The sequence below is a fragment of the Pseudorca crassidens genome, chromosome 2 (assembly GCF_039906515.1).
Source record: "Pseudorca crassidens isolate mPseCra1 chromosome 2, mPseCra1.hap1, whole genome shotgun sequence".
Lineage (NCBI taxonomy): Eukaryota > Metazoa > Chordata > Mammalia > Artiodactyla > Delphinidae > Pseudorca > Pseudorca crassidens.
Window position 1 is genome coordinate 92,983,208 of NC_090297.1, and position 22,443 is coordinate 93,005,650.

At 35.1% G+C, this 22,443-nt stretch overlaps 1 long non-coding RNA gene across 1 annotated transcript in view; it reads left to right on the plus strand.

Moving 5' to 3' along the window:
• Positions 1-22,443, plus strand: part of LOC137211093 (uncharacterized) — a 191,420-nt gene that overhangs the window by 73,114 nt on the left and 95,863 nt on the right. The window contains exon 2 of the long non-coding RNA XR_010936884.1: positions 10,417-10,513. This is a non-coding gene — a long non-coding RNA (uncharacterized lncRNA). The remainder of the gene's footprint in view (positions 1-10,416; positions 10,514-22,443) is intronic.

Below are 22,443 nucleotides of genomic sequence, written 5' to 3' on the forward strand. Positions count from 1 at the left end.
AGGCACTCAACATAGCACTTTTTAAGCTAATGTTGTCTGTACACATGATCTAAATTTTGTGAAATAATGAGATACACTTTCCAATTTCTCCCAGATCTAGAACAAGATTCCCCAAATAACAGGTTATAAGTTGTTCCTGGCATAGATGGTGACCCTCGAAATTTCACAAATATGAGAAACCTTAAGGTAAAAGTCTGGAACATCCTGAAGTCCTATGAAATCAGGCAAAATAGGATAATGGAATTAATGAAGAAGTGGACTTAGGGGTTTCCTCTCCATCCAGGGTTCATCTCAGTAATATTTTTCTCCTTATGAGAACATTTTAAAAATTGAATCATACAGTATATAACTTTTTGAGAATTTTTTTTCACTAAGCATAATGCCCTTGAGATCTGTCCAGGTTTTTGCATGCATCAATACTTTTATTTATTCAGTAATTTTATTGCTAAGTGGTATTCCATTGCATGATATTCCATTGTTTCAGAACTGGTTAACAATTCACCTATTCAATGGCATTTGAGTTGTTTCCAGTTTTAGGTTACTATGAATAAAGTCACTATGAATAATTGTGTACAGGTTTTTGTGTGAACATAAGCTTTTATTTCTCTGGGATAAATGTCATAGGGTGTGATTGCTGGCTTATTTTGAAAATGCATATTTAGTTTTAAAAGAAACTACCAAACTGAGAGGCAGACAGCAGAAGCAAGAAGAAATACAATCCTGCAGCCTGTGGAACAAAAACCACATTCACAGAAAGACAGAAACATGAAAAGGCAGAAGGCTATGTGCCAGGTGAAGGAACAAGATAAAACCCCAAAAAAACAACTAAATGAAGTGGAGATAGGCAAACTTCCAGAAAAATAATTCAGAATAATGATAGTGAAGATGATCTAGGACCTCAGAAAAAGAATGGAGGCAAAGACAGGGAAGATGCAAGAAATGTTTAACAAAGACTTAGAAGAATTAAAGAAAAAACACCTAGAAAAATTAAAGGATAAACAAACAGAGATGAACAATACAATAACTGAAATGAAAAATATACTAGAAGGAATCAACAGCAGAATAACTGAGGCAGAAGAATGGATAAGTGACCTGGAAGACAGAATGGTGGAATTCACTGCCACAGAACAGAATAAAGAAAAAAGAATGAAAAGAAATGAAGACAGCCTAAGAGACCTCTGGGACAACATTAAATGCAACATCATTTGCATTATAGGGGGTCCCAGAAGGAGAAGAGAGAAAGAAAGTACCTGAGAAAATATTTGAAGGGATTATAGACAAAAACTTCCCTAACATGGGAAAGGAAGTAGCCACCCAAGTCCAGGAGGCGCAGAGAGTCCTGGCAGGATAAACCCAAAGAGAAACACGCCGAGGCACATAGTAATCAAATTGAAAAAAATAAAAGAAAAAGAAAAATTATTGAAAGAAATGAGGGAAAAATAACAAAAAACATACAAGGGAACTCCCATAAGGTTAACAGCTGATTTCTCAGCAGAAACTTTATGATCCAGAAGGGACTGGCATGATATACTTAAAGTGATGAAAGGAAAGAACCTACAACCAAGACTACTGTACCCAACAAGGATCTCATTCAGATTCAATGGAGAAATCAAAAACTTTATAGACAAGAAAAAGCTGAGAGAATTCAGCACCACCAAATCAGCTCTACAACAAATGCTAAAAGAACTTCTCTAAGTAGGAAACACAAGAGAAGAAAAGGACCTACAAACAAACCCATAACAATTAAGAAAATGGTAATAGGAGCATACATATTGATAATTACCTTAAATTTGAATGGATTAAGTGCTCCAACCAAAAAACACAGGCTCACTGAAATCATACAAAAACAAGACCCATACATATGCTGTTAACAAGAGAGCCACTTCAGACTTAGGGACACATACAGACTGAAAGTGAGGGGATGGAAAAAGATATTCCATGCAAATGGAAATCAAAAGGAAGCTGGAGTAGCAATGCTCATATCAGATAAAATAGACTTTAAAATAAAAAATGTTACAAGAGACAAGGAAGGACACTACATAATGATCAAGGGATCAATCCAAGAAGATATAACAATTATAAATATACATGCACCCAACATAGGAGCACCTCAATATATAAGGCAAATGCTAACACCTATAAAAGAGGAAAACAACAGTAACACAATAATACTGGGGGACTTTAACACCTCACTTACACCAATGCACAGATCAACCAAACAGAAAATTAGTAAGGAAACACAAGCTTTAAATGACACAACAGACAAGGTAGATTTAATTGATATTTATAGAACATTCCATCCAAAAACAGATTACATTTTCTTCTCAAGGGCACATGGAACATTCTCCAGGATAGATCACATCTTGGGTCACAAATCAAGCCTCAGTAAATTTAAGAAAATTGAAATCATATTAAGCATCTTCTCTGACCACAATGCTATGAGAGTAGAAATCAATTACAGGGAAAAAAACGTAGAAAAAACAAACACACATAGGCTAAACAATACATTACAAAATAACCAAGAGATCATTGAAGAAATCAAAGAGGAAATCAAAAAATACCTAGAGACAAGTGACAATGAAAACACGACGATCCAAAACCTATGGAATGCAGCAAAAGCAGTTCTAAGAGGGAAGTTTATAGCTATAAAAACCGACCTCAAGAAACAAGAAAAATCTCAAGTAAACAATTTAACCTTACAATTAAAGGAACTAGAGAAAGAAGGACAAACCAAGCCCAAAGTTAGCAGAAAGAAAGAAATCATAAAGATCAGAGCAGAAATAAATGAAATAGAAACAAAGAAAACAATAGCAAAGATCAATAAAGCTAAAAGCTGGTTCTTTGAGAAGATAAACAAAATTAATAAACCATTAGCCAGACTCATCAAGAAAAAGAGGGAGAGGACTCAAATCAATAAAATTAGAAATGCAAAAGAAGTTATAGCAGACACTGCAGAAATACAAAGCATCCTAAGAGACTACTACATGCAACTCTGTGCCAATAAAATGGACAACCTGGAAGTAATGGACAAATTCTTAGAAAGGTATAACCTTCCAGGACTGAACCAGGGAGAAATAGAAAATATGAACAGACCAATCACAAGCAATGAAATTGAAACTGTGATTAAAAATCTTCCAACAAATAAAAGTCCAGGACCAGATGGCTTCACAGGTGAATTCTATCAAACATTTAGAAAAGAGCTAACACCCATCCTTCTCAAACTCTTCCAGAATATTTCAGAGGAAGGAACACTCTAAACTCATTGTATGAGGTCACTGTCACCCTAATAACAAAACCAGACAAAGATACTACAAAAAAAGATAATTACAGATAAATATCACCTATGAATATAGATGCAAATATCCTCAGCAAAATACTAGCAAACAGAATCCAACAACACATTAAAAGGATCATACACCATGATCAAGTGGGATTTATCCCAGGGATACAAGTATTCTCCAATAGATGCAAATCAATCGATGTGACACACCATATTAACAAACTGAAGAATAAAAACAATTTGATCATCGCAATAGATGCAGAAAAAGCTTTTGACAAAACTCAACACCCACTTATGATAAAAACACTCCAGAAAGTGGGCATAGAGGGAACCTACCTCAACATAATAAAGGCCATATAGGACAAATCCACAGCAAACATCATTCTCAATGGTGATAAACTGAAACCGTTTAAGATCAGGAACAAGGCAAGGATGTCCACTTTCACCACTTTTATTCAACATCATTTTGGAAGTTCTAGCCATGCCAATCAGAGAAACAAAAGAAATAAAAGTAATACAAATTGGAAAAGAAGAAGTAAACCTGTCACTGTTTGCAGATGATATGATGCTATAAATAGAGAATCCTAAAGATGCCACCAGAAAACTACTAGAGCTAATCAATGAATTTGATAAATTTGCAGGATACAAAATTAATGCACAGAAATCTCTTGCATTCCTATACACTAATGATGAAAAATCTGAAAGAGAAATTTAAGAAACATTCCCATTTACCAATGCAACAAAAAGAATAAAATACCTAAGCATAAAGCTACCTAGGGAGACAAAATACCTGTATGCAGAAAACTATAAGACACTGATGAAAGAAATTAAAGAGGATACAAACAGATGGAGAGATATACCATGTTCTTGGATTGGGAGAATAAATATTGTGAAAATGATTATACTACCCAAAGCAATCTACAGATTCAATGCAGTCCCTATCAAATTACCAATGGCATTTTTTACAGAACTAGAACAAAAAAATTGCACAATTTGTATGGAAGCACAAAAGACTCCAAATAGCCAAAGCAGTCTTGAGGCAAAAAAACAGAGCTGGAGGAATCAGGCTTCCTGACTTCAGACTATACTACAAAGCTACAGTAATCAAGACAATATGGTACTGGCACAAAAACAGAAATACAGATCAATGGAACAGGATAGAAAACCCAGAGATAAACTCACGCACCTATGGTCAACTAATCTATGACAAAGGAGGCAAGGATATACAATGGAGAAAAGACAGTATCTTCAATTAGTGGTGCCGGGAAAACTGGAAAGCTACATGTAAAAGAATGAAATTAGAACACTCCCTAACATCATACACAAAAATAAACTCAAAATGGGTTAGCGACCTAAATGTAAGACTGGACACATAAAACTTAGAGGAAAACATAGGAAGAACACTCTTTGACATAAATTACAGCAAGATCTTTGTTGATCCACCTCTTCAAGTAATGGAGATAAAAACAAAAATAAAAAAATGGAACCTAATGAAACTTAAAAGCTTTTGCAAAGCAAAGGAAACTACAAACAAGATGAAAAGATAACCCTCAAAATAGGAGAAAACATTTGCAATGGAATCAATGGACAATGGATTAATCTCCAAAATATATAAACAGCTCATGCAGCTCAATATTAAAAAAAAAACACAACCCAATCAAAAAATGGGCAGAAGACCTAAATAGACATTTCTCCATAGAAGACAAACAGATGGCCAAGAAGCACATGAAAAGATGCTCATCACCACTAATTGTTAGAGAAATGCAAATCAAAACTACAATTAGGTATCACCTCACACCAGTTAGAATGGGCATCATCAAAAAATCTACAAACAACAAATGCTGGAGAGGGTGTGGAGAAAAGGGAACCCTCTTGCACTGTTGGTGGGAATGTAAATTGATACAGCCACTATGTAGAACAGCATGGAGGTTCCTTAAAAAACTAAAAATAGAATTACCATATGACCCATCAATCCCACTACTGGGCATATACCCAGAGAAAACCATAATTCAAAAAGACCCAATCACCCCAATGTTCATTGCAGCACTGTTTACAATAGCCCGGTCATGGAAGCAACCTAAGTGCCCATTGACAGATGAATGGATAAAGAAGATGTGTTATGTTTATACAATGGAATATTACTCAGCCATAAAAAGGAACGAAAGTGTGTCATTTTTAGAGATGTGGATGGATCTAGCGACTGTCATACAGAGTGAAGTAAGTCATAAAGAGAAAAACAAATATTGTATATTAACGCATATATGTGGAACCTAGAAAAATGATACAGATGAACCAGTTTGCAGGGCAGAAATAGAGACACAGATTTACAGAACAAACATATGGATACCAAGGGGGAAAAGTGGCTGGGGGTGGGGTGGGGGAGTGGTGGTGTTCTGAACTGGGAGATTGGGATTGACATATATACACTAATGTGTATAAAATGGATAACTAATAAGAACCTGCTGTATAAAAAAAATATTAAAATTCAAAATTCCAAAAAAAAAAAAAAAAAAGAAAGAAAGAAAAAGCAACCACCAAACTGTTTTCCAGAATGGCTGTACCATTTTGCATTCCTACCAGCAGTGTATGAAAGACCGTTTCTCCCCAGCCTCATCAGCATTTGGTATTATCACTCTTGGTTTTCTTTTTTTTTTTTTTTTTTTTGCCATTCTAATAGATGTTTAGTGATAAATCATTGCAGTTTTAATTTGCATTTCCTTAATAGCTAATGATGTTGACCATCTCTTTAAGTATTTGCTATCTATATCCCTTCCATAGTGAAATATCTCTTCATGTTTTTTGCCCAATTTATAATTAGATTTATTTTTTTTACTTTTGAGATTTGAGAGTTCTTTTTATAGTCTATATATATGAGACCTTTGTTGGATGCGGTTTGCAAATATTTTATCTTAATATATAGCTTCTTTTCATCCCCTTGATAGGGTCCTTTACAGCATAAAGTTTTTTTTTTAATTTTGATGAAGCTCAATTTATCCTTTTTTAAAAAAAGAAATCACAATTTTGATATCATTTCTCAGAACTCTTCACCTAGCCCTAGCTCCAGAAATATTGTTCTTATGTTTTCTGCTGATCCTTAATATTTTAAACAATTACCTATCCCAACAAATGTTATTCTAAAATGCTGCAATACTACTGCAGCAAATAAGTGGTATACTCAGATTTATAAATTGAAATTATAAATTGAAATGTATGAAAAATTTATTGAAAGATGATATCACTTAACATGAAAATAACATTATCTAATTGGCATTCTATTTCATAAATAAGGTGTTGGAAGAAAATTGGCAAAAACATATGTTCACAGAAAGGATATCACTAAGTGGAGTATAACCAAAAACTTGAATAAAATTTGCTGTACTTACTTTTACATAACAGTTTAATTAACTAATTAGTTAATTGTCCCCACCCATTTGCAAGACACATATACACATTGATAATCCCATAATAATCCATTAATTAAATTATCCCTTTAAAAGTGTCACTTTTTTTTTTTTTTGCGGTACACGGGCCTCTCACTGTTGTGGCCTCTCCTGTTGCGGAGCACAGGCTCTGGACGTGCAGGCTCAGCAGCCATGGCTCACGGGCCTAGCTGCTCCATGGCATGTGGGATCTTCCCGGACTGGGGCACGAACCCATGTCCCCTGCATTGGCAGGCGGACCCTCAACCACTGCGTCACCAGGGAAGCCCTAAAACTGTCACATTTTTTAAAGTGAGGGTAGACAATAGTATTATAAGAAAAAAGTAGGTTAGGTTAGGCATAATTGCTGCTATTAAGCACAAAAGTTAATTCTGTATTTCCTGGAGTGGCAAGCATAAATGAAAGCATAACTAGTTACAAAATTCTCAATATTTATTAGTAAGAAGTATACCAGCTGGTTAGGAGAAATTGTTCATTTTCTGTAAAAAAATCTCAAACTGTCTAATTACGTAGATTTTTCTATCACTGCCATCAAGTGAGAAAGGAACATTGTTTTAAAATGTAATTTCACCAATAAGCAGAAAATATATTCATATAGACATACTGACCTTTTGTAACACTAGTTCTCAAAAGAGCTAAAGAATATTTTTTAGTTACATAAATTTGTGGTGTTTCAATTTCATATACCAAAACTAATGGGGTCCAAAGGAATGAATATTCCTTTGTTAATTCCTCTTAAATATTCCAATTACCTCAATCTGAGCTAAGAGATTTCTGAGAGAAGAGGGAGATCAGATTATTAAAAATCAAGGTCACAAGAAAGGAGTAGAAGGAGCTGACATTCACTGAGTACCTATTGCCTGATGTGATGGTTTATGTTCACAAGAAAATGGTTAGGAGAATAAATTTTTTAAAAAATTGTTCTAGTTAATTAACTAGATTCGTGTTCAATGTTCAGTGTTTCTCAAGAAATTCAAGCAAGTTTGGAATTTCTTTTAATGTACTATTTGTTGTGTAAGTGTGTTTTTTTGAGTGTAACATTGTGCTTAGGTTAGGTTTTTATTCTGATTATATTTTAGAGCCATTTTAACATGTGTTGACCAACAGTGCAGTTGGATCTGCTATTAAAATTATTACTGTAAGCCAGAATTTTGTTTTTATTAAAACTACTCAGACTTTATACATAAGATATAATGTGGTTATGAATCTAAACAAACATGAGAGAGTCCAGCAATACCATGGGGATATCATTGTTATAGTAACAATAATTTTAGAACAGAATGTTTTCTTTAAGACTTGACTGAGACACCAGACTGACACATACTGTGAGTTTATTAAATTGGAGAAATCTAAATATCTTCTGAAGCTATGAATTGGAAATTAGATTTTACCCCAACTTCTGAGGACAGTGAATTTTCATACACAATTGTTTAATAGGTGAAGCTAATGCCTGCCTAGATTAATTTATAAATTCCACCTGGCTACATTGGCTCCAGAAATTTCTCTGGAGAAATGGGAGTTGGTATTTTAGTTTTAATCATTCATCCTTTGAAACAAAGATACAAGCCAATTTATTCCTACTCTAGTGGTATTGTACTAGAGACTGGAGAAAAAGAGTTCTGAGCTGTATTTGAGAGCAAGCCATCAACAAGACATAGCAGTAAATATCTACAGAGGTGAAGACCTGCCATTGCCTAAGAAGGAGTCTCCAAGGTCCAGAAGTGAGAATTATTTCAGGCCACAGGCCATAAACCCTTCTATTTATTTGAAAGTCTCTCTTCTTTCAAACAATTGTGTGACAGAAAATCAGTGTGGTTAGGATTCAAAATTCAAGTATATAATGTATAACCCAGAAGAGAATAAGTCTGACTTTGCATTCAGAGTGGAAGAATTACTATAAGAAGCCATGTCCAGGGAGGGTGGCTACTGGCAAAACATGTAGTTTCAGAAGCATCTGAGTCAATTTATATAGGAATAATTTTAAATCAGTATTTAGTAAATAACCCTGAATTTTTTGCAGCCCTAAGCAACTCTTTACCCATAATGCACCCACACTCATGTTGGTGAGGCTACTCAGGGCCGAGGAAGAAAAAGTTTCAGGTATGGCTACTCTACAGAAATTTGACCAAATACACTATTGGAACTTAAGTCTACTTGAAGAACCATAAATGATGGGAGTAGCGTGCAACCTTTTTAAGTTAATATCTTAGAGGTTTGCACTAAGTCAGTTTGGCAGTTCTGAAGAGGGAATTCCCAGATATAATCTAGAACTTGTTTTTGACACCATGATCCTTAATTTGCTTCTATTGAGGCAAAGAAGGGCATAAGTGGAATCATTATTACTTATTGGTCCTCTGATTCATGGGCATTTGTCTTCTCCAGCAGGGACTGGAAATTCCATAATTATTCTTTGAGAATGCCCAGAATTTTTGGAAATAAAGGTAATTGTGGTTTTTATTATAGTTTTAATGAGGATAGTGAGAAGTGGTGAGAATAGATATATATTGAGCTAGTGTCAACAAGTCTTTCTGATGGATTGAATCAAGGTTTGATTATAGCTTGGAAGCCTGAGCAAGTAAATGAAATATGATACTTTATGCTGGAATGAGAAAGCTTGGGAAGGAACATTTTCAGGATGGTGTGAAATGGAGAATTCATGAGTTCATCCTTTAAGCATGCCTAAGAGATGTTTATTAAATAACCAATTAGGGGTTGCAAATAGGCAGTTATTATGGGTTTGGAGCTGAGGAACAAGCTCTGCAATTGATACCTTAGATCCAGAGAGTCTAGACAAGTTGGTAAAAGGAAAACACTAAAATTGTCCCATCTATCCATGATAGAAGAGAATGAAATGCAGATTAAAAGTCCAGGATGACACCAATACTTATGTGCTCCCCTTCTCGAAAGTCAGCAATTTAACTGTAATAACATAGCATGCTTTGATCTTCAGAAATCCACACCCCACAAATATCTTGAGAAAAGCTTTCAGAATAAGAATATAATAGTACCGAATGTGCTCTCCTTACTTTCTAATAGGGAAGAAGGGAGCAAGAGAGGAGGGTGCAGCATGAAATTATCAGCTATCCCTGACATCCCAGAGGGGACTGGACTGCCAGTGAATTTGAGTATACTCTGAGCACCTCCTCTCTAGCGAGAAATTAGTATGGAATGTCCAATGGAAAGAAAAACTTGAAAAGTCCAGATAGATAGGATGTCTGAGAGAGGCATGAGAAATGAGAGTGGGGTTGGGAAGAGAGGCTTCAGGGTTAGCTATAGAATAAGATATTGATAGAAACAACAGAAATAAAGTTCCTACAGATCAAAAAACAGACTGAGAGAAGCAATGTTCTAGCACCAGGTAAGATGGAGTAGGCATACTCTCTACTGTGTTTATTTGAGTGAAGATAGAAAGTTGACAGGATGACAGAATGTAAGAAGCAATGATTTGAAGACACAGAAAGTAAATAATGTAAGTGTATCAGGTAAGAAGACAAGAATTTGAAGTAGTATCCCTTGATCTGATCTCAATGATGCTTGAAAACTGGAAGTGGCCACTGGGACAGAGAGAGAGAGGTCCAGGAGAAAGTCTTAATTCTAGCTTGAGGAACAGAAAAGGGAACACCTAATATCAGAGAAAATGCAGAAATATCTTCTATTTCTTTGTATTTTTCCTCCTCTCTATCCTGTCACTCACAGTGCCCAATGAATCCTGTGATGGTGGTGGCAGCAGTGGTTGCAGTAGGACCCTGGGAGAATCTTCCTCTCTGACTGGTGGAGCTGTGTTACCAAGCAGGTAGGATGAGCCCAATTATTTTATTTTATTTTTCTTTCTGCCCTCTCACTACTTGTTCTAGATGCAGAGCAATTGTAGAATTGTACAAAAGAGTGGGATAAATGGAGCCCCAGATTTCTGGTCAGAAGACCAAATAGGTGACTCCAGGAAACTGGAAAGTTCTAGGCAGGTTACGGAGAGAGAGAAGCTGAGGAAAGCTACTTCATAAAATTGTTTATGAACTCCCAGATTTACCCCTGAGATTTGTGTGCATTCATCTAATAGCTATTAGAATAACAGATTGAGAACTGAACTAGCAGATAGGCACCACCCAGTATCTACTATGTGGATAGCACACATGCAGGACAAATCCAAATAACATCTCAAAAGTCTGGTAACTGACCTGACACTGGAACCACAACATGGAAAGAGTGGCTTGAAACTTATGACCTGAACTTAAATTATTCAATACCTTCTATAATAAAACAAAGTACTTACTTAAATCCAGAGGATTTAAGTAAGACCCAGAATCTCATAACATACTATTCAAAATATGTGGGATACAATTCAAAATTACTTGGTTTACAAAGAAACAGGGAAATCTTAATTTACATGAGAAAGGACAATCAACTGATACAAATGCTGGGATGACACAAATGTTAGAATTATCTGACAATGACTCTAAAGCAGCTCTTATAAAAATGTTTCAACAAGCAATCACAAACACTCTTAAAATAAATGAGAATATAGAAAGCTTCAGCAGAGAAATAGAAGATATAAAAAAGAACCAAATGGAAATTTTAGAACTGAGAAATACAATAATTTAAATTTGGAAACTCACTGGATGGGCTCAATAGCAGAATGGAGATGGCAGAGGAAAGAGTAAGTCAGTGTGAAATAGATCAAAAGAAAGTATCCAAACTGAACAACAGGGAGAAAAAAAAAATCCTTAAAAAAAAAAAAAGGATTAACGGAAAGCCTTAGGGACTTGCGGAATAATAACAAAGATTCAACATTTGTGTTATTGAAGTCCTAAAAGGGAAGAAAAAGTGCAGTGCTGAGAAAATATTTGAAGAAATAATGGCTTTAAATTTACCAAATATAGCCAAAAAAAAAACAAACAAACCCAGAAACATATTAATTCAAAAAGTTTGGTGAATCCCAAGAAATTTGGTGAACCCAAAGAAACCCATGCCAAGCCATATCATAATATAACTACTAAAAACTAAATACAAAGGGAAAAAAACCTTTAGATCAGCTAGACAAAAAAGAACACATCACCTATAGGGATCAATAATTCAAATCACTGCATATTTCTCACAAGAAACCATAGATGCCAGAAGGAAATTGCATATTTCTCAAGTGGTGAAAGACAAGAAGTGTTATCCCAGAATGTTACATTCATTAAAAATATCCTTTAGAAGTGATGGTGAAATAATGATATTCTCAAATAAGAGAAAATCAAGAGAACTCGTGGACTATAAAACTTCTCTAAAAGGTTTGCTAAAAGAAATTCTTCATATAGAAGGGAAGTGAGAGCAGAAAGGAACTTGGAACATTAGAAAGAAGAAAAAGTGAAATAATTGTAAATATCTGGGCAAATATAATAGGCTATATTCTTCTTGATGTGTTTAAAATAAATTTGAGTGTTGAAAGAAAAGAATATAACATTTTCTGATAGGAGTTTCAATGTATATAGAGGTAAAATGTAAGAAAACTATAGCGTAAAAGGGGAAGGATAAAATGATCCATATAGTGATAAGGTTTTCTTGTTCTTTTGGTAAGCTATTGATCTAAGTAGACTGAAAAGTTAATTATATTGTTTGTAATCCCCAGAGCAACCACTGGGGGAAAACCTACACAAATAGAGCAAAAAAATCCAGTAGATAAATTAAATTAAATAATAATATAAAAAAGTCAGGAAAAGAGAATAGGTAGAGTGAAAAAGAGAGGAAAAATAAACCTCTAGGAAGACTGACCAATAAAAAAAAAAAATGGGTGAAGATACAAATTACTAATATCAGAAATGAAAGAGGTGAAAAGAGTTCTGAGGAGCTAATGTAAAACATGATGACTACAGTTTATAACACTGTATTGTATAATTGAAATTTGCTAAGAGAGTAGAACTTAAATTTACACACACACACACACACACACACTCACAGATTTAAAACAATGAAAGAAGTGTATTGCTAGAGACACCAGAAACTGTTAAAAGATAATAAAGAATGCTACAAAAATTTTATGTGCATAAGTGTGACAACTTAGATGTGTTGTACAATATATCCTTATAGCTTATTTTACACCTAATAGTTTGTACCTCTTACTTTCCTACCCCTATATTGCCCCTCCCACTTCCCCCTCCCCACTGGTAATACCAGTTTGTTCTCTATATCTGTGAGTGTGCTTCTTTTTTGTTATATTCACTAGTTTGTTGTATTTTTTAGATTCCACATATACATGATATCATACAATATTTGTCTTTGTCTGACCTGTTTTGCTTAGCATAATGCCCTGCAAGTCCATCCATTTTGCTGCAAATGGCAAAATTTTGTTCTTTTTATGGCTGAGTAGTGTTCCATTGTGTGTGTGTGGGTTTGTGTGTGTGTGTGTGTTTGTGTGTGTGTGTGTGTGTGTGTGTGTGTGTGTAATTTCTTCCTCATCCATTCATCTGTCGATCAACATGTAAGTTGCTTCCATATCTTGGCAGTTGTAAATAATGCTTCTATGAACATTGCAGTGTATGTATCTTTTTGAATTAGAGATTTTGTTTTTATTTTTATTTTTTTTCATTATATGCCCAGGAGTGGAATTGTGAGGTCATATGGTAGTTCTATTTTTAGTTTTTTGAGAAACCTCCGTACTTTTTTACACAATGGCTGCACCAATTTACATCCCCACCAACAGTGTAAGAGAGTTCCCTTTTCTCTACATCCTCACCAACATTTGTTATTTGTGTTCTTTTTGCTAATAGCTATTCTGACAGGCGTGAGGTTATATCTCACTGTGGTTTTAATTTATGTTACCCTGATGATTAGAGATGTTGAGCATCTTTTCATGTGCCTGTTGGCCATCTTCATTTCCTCTTTGGAAAAATGTCTATTCAGTTCTTCTGCACATTTTTTCATTGGATTGTTTGGGTTTTTTTGATCTTGAGTTGTATGAGCTATTTATATATGTTTGATATTAATTCCTTATCAGTCAAGTCATTTGCAAATATTTTCTCCCATTCAGTAGTTTTTCTTTTTGTCGATGGTTTCCTTTGCTTTGCAAAAGCTTTTAAGTTTAATTTGGTCCCATTTATTTATTTTTGCTTGTATTTCCTTCACTTTAGGAGACAGATCCAAAAAAATATTGCTGTGATTTATGTCAAAGAGTGTTCTGCCTATGTTTTCCTCTAGGAGTTTTATAGTATCCAGTCTTACATTTAGATCCTTAATCCATTTTGAGCTTATTTTTGTATATGTTGTTAGAGAATGTTTTAATTTCATTCTTTAACATGTAGCATACATTAAATGGTATGAGTGAATAAATGTTATGAAATATCTGTTTATTTCCTAAATTAAATATACCAAAGAGTGTATACATAGAGAAAAATAGAGAAAGGTAGAGAAAGAGAAAGTAAATGAGATACATATGATATATGATTCACATTTATAAATGATTGATAATCATTATTCTGAATCATTTTTGAAACAGAGAAATAATTTTGTGATAAAGCAAAGCATTTTTCTATTGTAAGAAATATATTCAAAGGTTTAAGAAAATTTAAATAATATATGTCTGTAAATGTTCAGTAATTTACTGATATTTTAGAGTATACAGAATAGTTAAGAAATTCTAAAGTTGCACTCTACCCTTTTAGTATTTTCTCAGGAATTTATAGTTTCATTATCTTGTCAGTTATTTTAAAGATCATAGGTTAATATCAGCCTGGTATCAACCTTGCTTTTAAGTTAACAAACTACTTTAATTGTAGTTGTAACTTATTCATTGTAGTTGTAACTTATCCATTGTAGTTTAATATCTTTGTGTAGCACAGAAAGTTAAAATAAGAACTACAAGAGGTCAATATCTGAAATTCTTGCTTCACCAGTGGAATAAAAATTAGTATATTTCAAAAGTTGTAAAAGGATCTAAGGAAAGCTAATTTTACTTAATTTCCAGAACTAAAAATGTATAATTGGTCTTACTGTAGGAATTGGAACTTTTGTAATTATTTAATATGATTCGTGGTAAATCTATAGTAAGAGAAGTGGATAGTTATCCTATCCATATATACTTTTTAAAATATAATCTCATTATCTTGTGCCTGATATCTGGTATATCAGAATATTTTATTATGTAAGCCAGAGATTTCAAAGAGCCCTGGCTATAATGAACAATTGAGAGTCACTGTCTATGAATTTTTCCTCAGTTTATTCTGGAATCCCCATTTATCCCCAGTCACAGGAATTTTCTCAGTCCAATGACCATCAATATTTTTGCAACAATTAGAATTTTTCTCATGTTTCCTGCAATTAGCAGCCATAGAATACAACAAGCTATTCAAAATCATTCTTCCTGGATAAGAAAAAAATTCTGTTATCAGAAAATTAACTCAGGACAGAACTATCCTAATTTCTCTTTTACCTCAATTTATTTCATTAATGAAAAGTATATGCAAATATAAAAGTAAACAAAGTATTTTAAAGGGGAAATTAAGAGGAGGGATTTCTGTTTAGAGTAATATATTGGATTGGAGATTCCCAGACTCACTGCCTGTAAGACATACAAAAGTTTAAAAACATTATTTTTAAGTAATGAAAGAGACTGAGAGTAGGAGAATCATTTGAAACTAGCAATGAAGCAAGAACAGTCAACCAGGAAAGTACTAAGTGGGAGAATTGTCAAAATACCCTGATAGCTTTAAGCCTTGGTGCTTAGAGCTTCCATGTATAGAAAGTGCAGAGGGGGGAAGAGAGGGAGGCATTACAGCCTGAGCCTGGGGCTTAAGCTAGCTGGTGAGACAGAAGAGAAACCATTCTTCACAAATCTGGACCCAGGAAAAGCTATATTTTGAGGAAAATCATGAACTAAGAGAAATAGACAGATTTTCTTGTGAGCTCTGGATAGTGGATTTAAATAAATAAATAAATAAATAAGCAAGCTCCTCCCTAGAATTTCAAAGGCACTAGTCACACTCACTCTCCTGTGTTTACAGCCTGAATGTTTACATCCCCAAATCATCTAGTTAGGATGGTACTTCTGAGAGTACCAGGAAAAATCGAACACAAGTCTTTTGGGAAAAATACACCCCAGTACACACATAGAGTGTAAATGATGTCACCTGGGCAGATGGTGTAGAGACCTTCAATCCAATATCACTGTCTTTGAACTTTTGTTCCAACAGTTCTCACAGATGTGAGCACACAATAGTAAAATCATAATCACAAGAAAATAAGAGGGAATTCAAAGCTAATAATCTACACAGTACCTAAATCCTTTGCTATTTTCAGTGAATTTATTTTTCATGCCTTTTATAAATTACATCATAAACTACTGATGAACAGTGTTGATTTTATGGCAGTTCCACTATAATTAATACTGGTTTTACAATCATGGAGAATCAGAGTTACTTAAAGGAAGGTGGTGGATAAATGCAGCAATATTCAAATTAAACTCACTTATTTCCAAAATTAAAGGGTGGTAACAAAAACACCATAATAAAATCTAGCCTGGATTGTTACACAGATTGTTTGGAAGTGCTGAAAGAGAAAGGAGTCATCAATAGCAAACCCTGTAGCAAAAAAAAAAAAGAAGAAGAGGAAAAAATAAAATCATTTCAAGTTGTGTTTTCCAAAGCATTCATAGAATTTTCAAATACATATACCCCATGGGATTAGTAATATATAGTTCTAAATATATAGATTTATTTAAAATATGTATTTTTTGTTCAAGTTTTAATGTCCATTTAGACTTGGCAGAGATTTAGTTGTATACATTTTGACATGTTATTGTACTGCTATATTGCTGGTAGAAAAACTGTACCCAAAGAAACTTACTATACAACTATTTAATAAGGCCTGAAATCTCTTGCAGTGTGCCAAAAAATTCCCTCTTCAGTTTACTTATTCAATCATCATTCAACATCTCTGTTTAACATTTATCATGCACCATTCACTGTCCTAGGAACTGAATCTATAGGAATGAAACAAAGTGCAAGTCACTAGCATGTTACATTTTTGTGTTGAGGAGACAGACATAAAAGTGTAAACAAATGACTATATGATATGTGAGGTGCAATAAGTGCTTTGAAGAAAAGTAAGACATGGTAAAGGAGAATAGAGAGTTACAGGATGTTATTTTATATAAGGTGGTATGATAAGACTTCACTGATAAAGTGACATTTGTTCAGAGACCCGATGAAAGTGAATGAAAGCTAAGCGCTTTGCAAGAGTGTTATATCAGAGGAAATAGTAGATGCAAAAGAACCTAGGGCAGAAACAGGTTCATCATGTTTGGTGAATATCAAGTAGGTCATCATGGCTGGAGAAGAATGAGCAAAGGAGAGAGTACTAGGAGATGGTATCAGAGAGCTCTCAAGGAACTATATCATATACAATCTTGTAGACCATTATAAGTTCTCTTATTCTGAATGAGATGAATGGAGAGTTCTGAGATGAATATTTATATGATGTGACTTATGTTTTAAAATTATAACTATGGCTACCTTGAGGAGACTAGACAGTGGAGAGGATGGAGCCAGAGTGGAATCAGGGAGAGCAATTAAAGAACTACTACAAATGCCCAGGTAAGAATGTTTAGATCAGGTTACAAATGTTTAGATCAGGCTGATAGCAGTGACAATGGACAGAACTCACAGGAGGTAAAGATAAAAAGAAACTGGAGTATAAAAGTATATAAATGTTGGAGGATTCCATGATTTTTGCCTAGAAAAATTGAAAGAATGGAAATGTCTTTTGGGGGTTAAGAAAGACTTTCAATAAGGGAAATCAAGAGTTTGTTTGGGGACATATTACATTGGAGATGTGGACATTGAAATAGAAATGTTGAGTAGAGAATCTTATTTTCAAATTTAGAATACAGGAGAGTTTTGAGTTGAATATATACATTTGGTTGTCATCAATATAAATATTATTTAAAGTCATGGGAGGTTATGATGTTACCTAGGATGTAAATGTATATAAAGGAGAAGAGTTCAGAGGACTAGGACCAGTACTATCCAAAGTTGAGAAGTCAAGAAGAGGAGGAAGAGGAACCAACAATGAAGTCTGAAAAGCATCCAATGAAGTGGAAGGAGAATAAGAATAATGACTCAAAAATAAGTGGAAAAAAAAAAGTTTCAAGAGGAAATTATAATCAGTTCTGTCAGTTGATTCTGATTGCTTTAGTAAGATATTAGTTGAGAATTGAAAATTGTACTTACTATCTGGAGGTCATTTGTGATGGTGTGGTTAGGAAAAAACTTCACTAGTGAGTCCAAGAGGTTCTGAATAGAAATAAAACACATTCAGTGGGGAGTTTCACTGCAAATGGGAACAGAGAAGTAACTATAAAGGGATGTAAGGACCATTTCTGTTTAAAGTAAGAAATACTATAGCATGTTTGGAAGACCTTGCAATGATACAGTAGAGATGGAACAATTGGTGATGCAAGAGTCAGAGGATACAATTGAAGGAGTGCTGTCTTTGAGTAGGTGGAGATTGCACTATAGGGGAGGAAAATGTTTTATTCCCCCTTTCTAGGTTTTTTTGGCTGGCCTAAACATTAAATTGACATAAAATAGGTTAACAGGAGAAAAACTAACAGTTTTAGAATACTCAATACTTACAAATGTTGGAGGAAAGGGGACCCCTTCCAGGGCCGGAGAGTGGGCTCTTGTCTAACACTTGGAAATGAATTGTACAAGGAGACATGCATGCTGACAAAGCAAGGGACTTTATTGGGAAGGGGTGCTCAGGCGGAGAGCAACAGAGTAAGGGAACCCAGGAGGACTGCTCTGCCACTCTGCTCGCAGTCTTGGGTTTTATGGTGATGGGGTTAGTTTCTGGGTTGTCTCTGGCCAATCATTCTGACGCAGGGTCCTTCCTGGTGGCATGCGCATCACTCAGCCAAGATGGATTCCAGCAAGAAGGATGCTGGGAGGTTGGTAGGACATATGGACTGGAGTCTCCTCCTCTCTCCTTTTGACCTTTCCCGAATTCTTCTGGTTGGTGGTAGCTTGTTAGTTCCGCGTTCCTTACCAGGACCTCCTGTTGTAAGATAACTCATGCAAGTGGTTACTACTGGGCCTGGTCAGGGCAGGTGGTTTTGATCAGTGTTTCCTCTAACACAAGCATTGCCTTCAAACCAACTAAATGAAGCTTTTTATAAATTAATTTTGGCAGTACCGTCTGGAGGTAGAAAAAATATTACACATCTATAGCACACATATATAGACACACATAGCAAACATACAGACACTTAAGATTTTTTCATTTGCCCAATTTCCAAACACAAGCCCTCCCACCGTGTTGTTTTGTTTGTTTGGTTTTTTTTCTTGAACAGAATTATTTTCTTAAATTTTGCCTTTCAAAGAATGGCTCTTAGGTCCTACAGAAGATGGGGGTAGAAAACCTACATCACAAAGGCAAAGAAAAAGTATTCGAGTTTTTCCAAGAAGGAGTTTTTGGAGCATATTTGCCTACTATTAGAGGTCTAGGATACTTATTTAAAAAATTTTTTTTTTCTTAAGTATAGGACAGTTCTGTTTCCAAAGTCCCAGTGCCTACAGGTATTGAGATGAATGGGGATGTTTGGGGCTTGGTAGGGCTTTGAATTGCCTCTAGAGCAATAACCCTGGTCTTACAGAGATTCGCAAGACAAAGAGAGTTGCTTCCAATTCCTCAAAAATTGAGTTGCAGCCAGAATGTCCAGGGGAAGAACCAACCATAAAAGATATTCTGCTATCCCTGGGACATGAATTATTTGGGTGGAGATCTAAGATACATCTGCAAGGGACATTGAATAGTAAGGCCTGCAGCTGGCAAATCTGATTGCAGAGCCCTGAAAAGTAGAAGGAAATATAAGGGCGGCAAAGTGAGACTTACTGTTTTGTGTCAGGTGTTTCTACTGAATTTGCTTCCTGACCTGTCCTTTTTTTTTTTCCAAATGGAATAAATAGAGCAGACTTGTTTGGGGCCCTTTATTGTTGGAAGACCAGTAGGACATCTCTTTAGTCCACCCAGCCTCTGGTAGTGCTGTATTAAAATCCCATCAATGTCTTTTATTCATCCAATTTCTTCATAATAATCTAAAGATTTCCACCCTGCTGGAACAAGTCCTGTGAGTCTCCTCTCGATCTTTTTACATTCTCTTGTTAATTAACCTAATATTTTAAATATAGCCAATTCAAAGGATCCATGGTCTGGCCATAGATAAGTAGGATTTTTTTTTTTTTTAAAACATCTTTATTGGAGTATAATTGCTTTACAATGGTATGTTAGTTTCAGCTTCACAACAAAATGAATCAGTTACATATATACATATGTTCCCATATCTCTTCCCGCTTGCGTCTCCCTCCCTCCCACCCTCCCTATCCCACCCCTCCAGGCGGTCACAAAGCACCGAGCTGATCTCCCTGTGCTATGCGGCTACTTCCCACTAGCTATCTACCTTACGTTTGGTAGTGTATATATGTCCATGCCTCTTTATCGCTTTGTCACCGTTTACCCTTCCCCCTCCCCATAGCCTCAAGTCCATTCTCTAGTAAGTCTGTGTCTTTATTCCTGTTTCACCCCTAGGTTTTTCATGACATTTTTTTTTCTTAAATTCCATATATATGTGTTAGCATACGGTATTTGTCTCTCTCTTTCTGACTTACTTCACTCTGTATGACAGACTCTAGGTCTATCCACCTCATTACAAATAGCTCAATTTCGTCTCTTTTTATGGCTGAGTAATATTCCATTGTATATATGTGCCACATCTTCTTTATCCATTCATCCGATGATGGACACTTAGGTTGTTTCCATCTCTGGGCTATTGTAAATAGAGCTGCAATGAACATTTTGGTACATGACTCTTTTTGAATTATGGTTTTCTCAGGGTATATGCCCAGTAGTGGGATTGCTGGGTCATATGGTAGTTCTATTTGTAGCTTTTTAAGGAAGCTCCATACTGTTCTCCACAGTGGCTGTATCAATTTACATTCCCACCAACAGTGTAAGAGGGTTCCCTTTTCTCCACACCCTCTCCAGCATTTATTGTTTCTAGATTTTTTGATGATGGCCATTCTGACTGGTGTGAGATGATATCTCATTGTCGTTTTGATTTGCATTTCTCTAATGATTAGTGATGTTGAGCATTCTTTCATGTGTTTGTTGGCACTCTGTATATCTTCTTTGGAGAAATGTCTATTTAGGTCTTCTGCCCATTTTTGGATTGGGTTGTTTGTTTTTTTGTTATTAAGCTGCATGAGCTGCTTATAAATTTTGGAGATTAATCCTTTGTCAGTTGCTTCATTTGCAAATATTTTCTCCCATTCTGAGGGTTGTCTTTTTGTCTTCTTTATGGTTTCCTTTGCTGTGCAAAAGCTTTTAAGTTTCATTAGGTCCCATTTGTTTACTTTTGTTTTTATTTCCATTTCTCTAAGAGGTGGGTCAAAAAGGACCTTGCTGTGATTTATGTCATAGAGTGTTCTGCCTATGTTTTCCTCTAAGAGTTTGATAGTTTCTGGCCTTACATTTAGGTCTTTAATCCATTTTGAGCTTATTTTTGTGTATGGTGTTAGGGAGTGATCTAATCTCATACTTTTACATGTAGCTGTCCAGTTTTCCCAGCACCACTTATTGAATAGGCTGTCCTTTCTCCACTGTACATTTCTGCCTCCTTTGTCAAAGATAAGGTGACCATATGTGCGTGGGTTTATCTCCGGGCTTTCTATCCTGTTCCATTGATCTATATTTCTGTTTTTGTGCCAGTACCATACTGTCTTGATTACTGTAGCTTTGTAGTATAGTCTGAAGTCAGGAAGCCTGATTCCTCCAGCTCCATTTTTCGTTCTCAAGATTGCTTTGGCTATTCGGGGTCTTTTGTGTTTCCATACAAATTGTGAAATTTTTTGTTCTAGTTCTGTGAAAAATGCCAGTGGTAGTTTGATAGGGATTGCATTGAATCTGTAGATTGCTTTGGGTAGTAGAGTCATTTTCACAATGTTGATTCTTCCAATCCAAGAACATGGTATATCTGTCCATCTATTTGTATCATTTTTAATTTCTTTCATCAGTGTCTTATAATTTTCTGCATACAGGTCTTTTGTCTCCTTAGGTAGGTTTATTCCTAGGTATTTTATTCTTTTTTTTGCAATGGTAAATGGGAGTGTTTTCTTGATTTCACTTTCAGATTTTTCATCCTTAGTGTATAGGAATGCCAGAGATTTCTGTGCATTAATTTTGTATCCTGCTACTTTACCAAATTCATTGATTAGCTCTAGTAGTTTTCTGGTAGCATCTTTAGGATTCTCTATGTATAGGATCATGTCATCTGCAAACAGTGACAGCTTTACTTCTTCTTTTCCGATTTGGATTCCTTTTATTTCCTTTTCTTCTCTGATTGCTGTGGCTAAAACTTCCAAAACTATGTTGAATAAGAGTGGTGAGAGTGGGCAACCTTGTCTTGTTCCTGATCTTAGTGGAAATGCTTTCAGTTTTTCACCATTGAGGATGATGTTGGCTGTGGGTTTGTCATATATGGCCTTTATTATGTTGAGGAAAGTTCCCTCTATGCCTACTTTCTGCAGGGTTTTTATCATAAATGGGTGTTGAATTTTGTCAAAAGCTTTCTCTGCATCTATTGAGATGATCATATGGTTTTTCTCCTTCAATTTGTTAATATGGTGTATCACGTTGATTGATTTGCGTATATTGAAGAATCCTTGCATTCCTGGAATAAACCCCACTTGATCATGG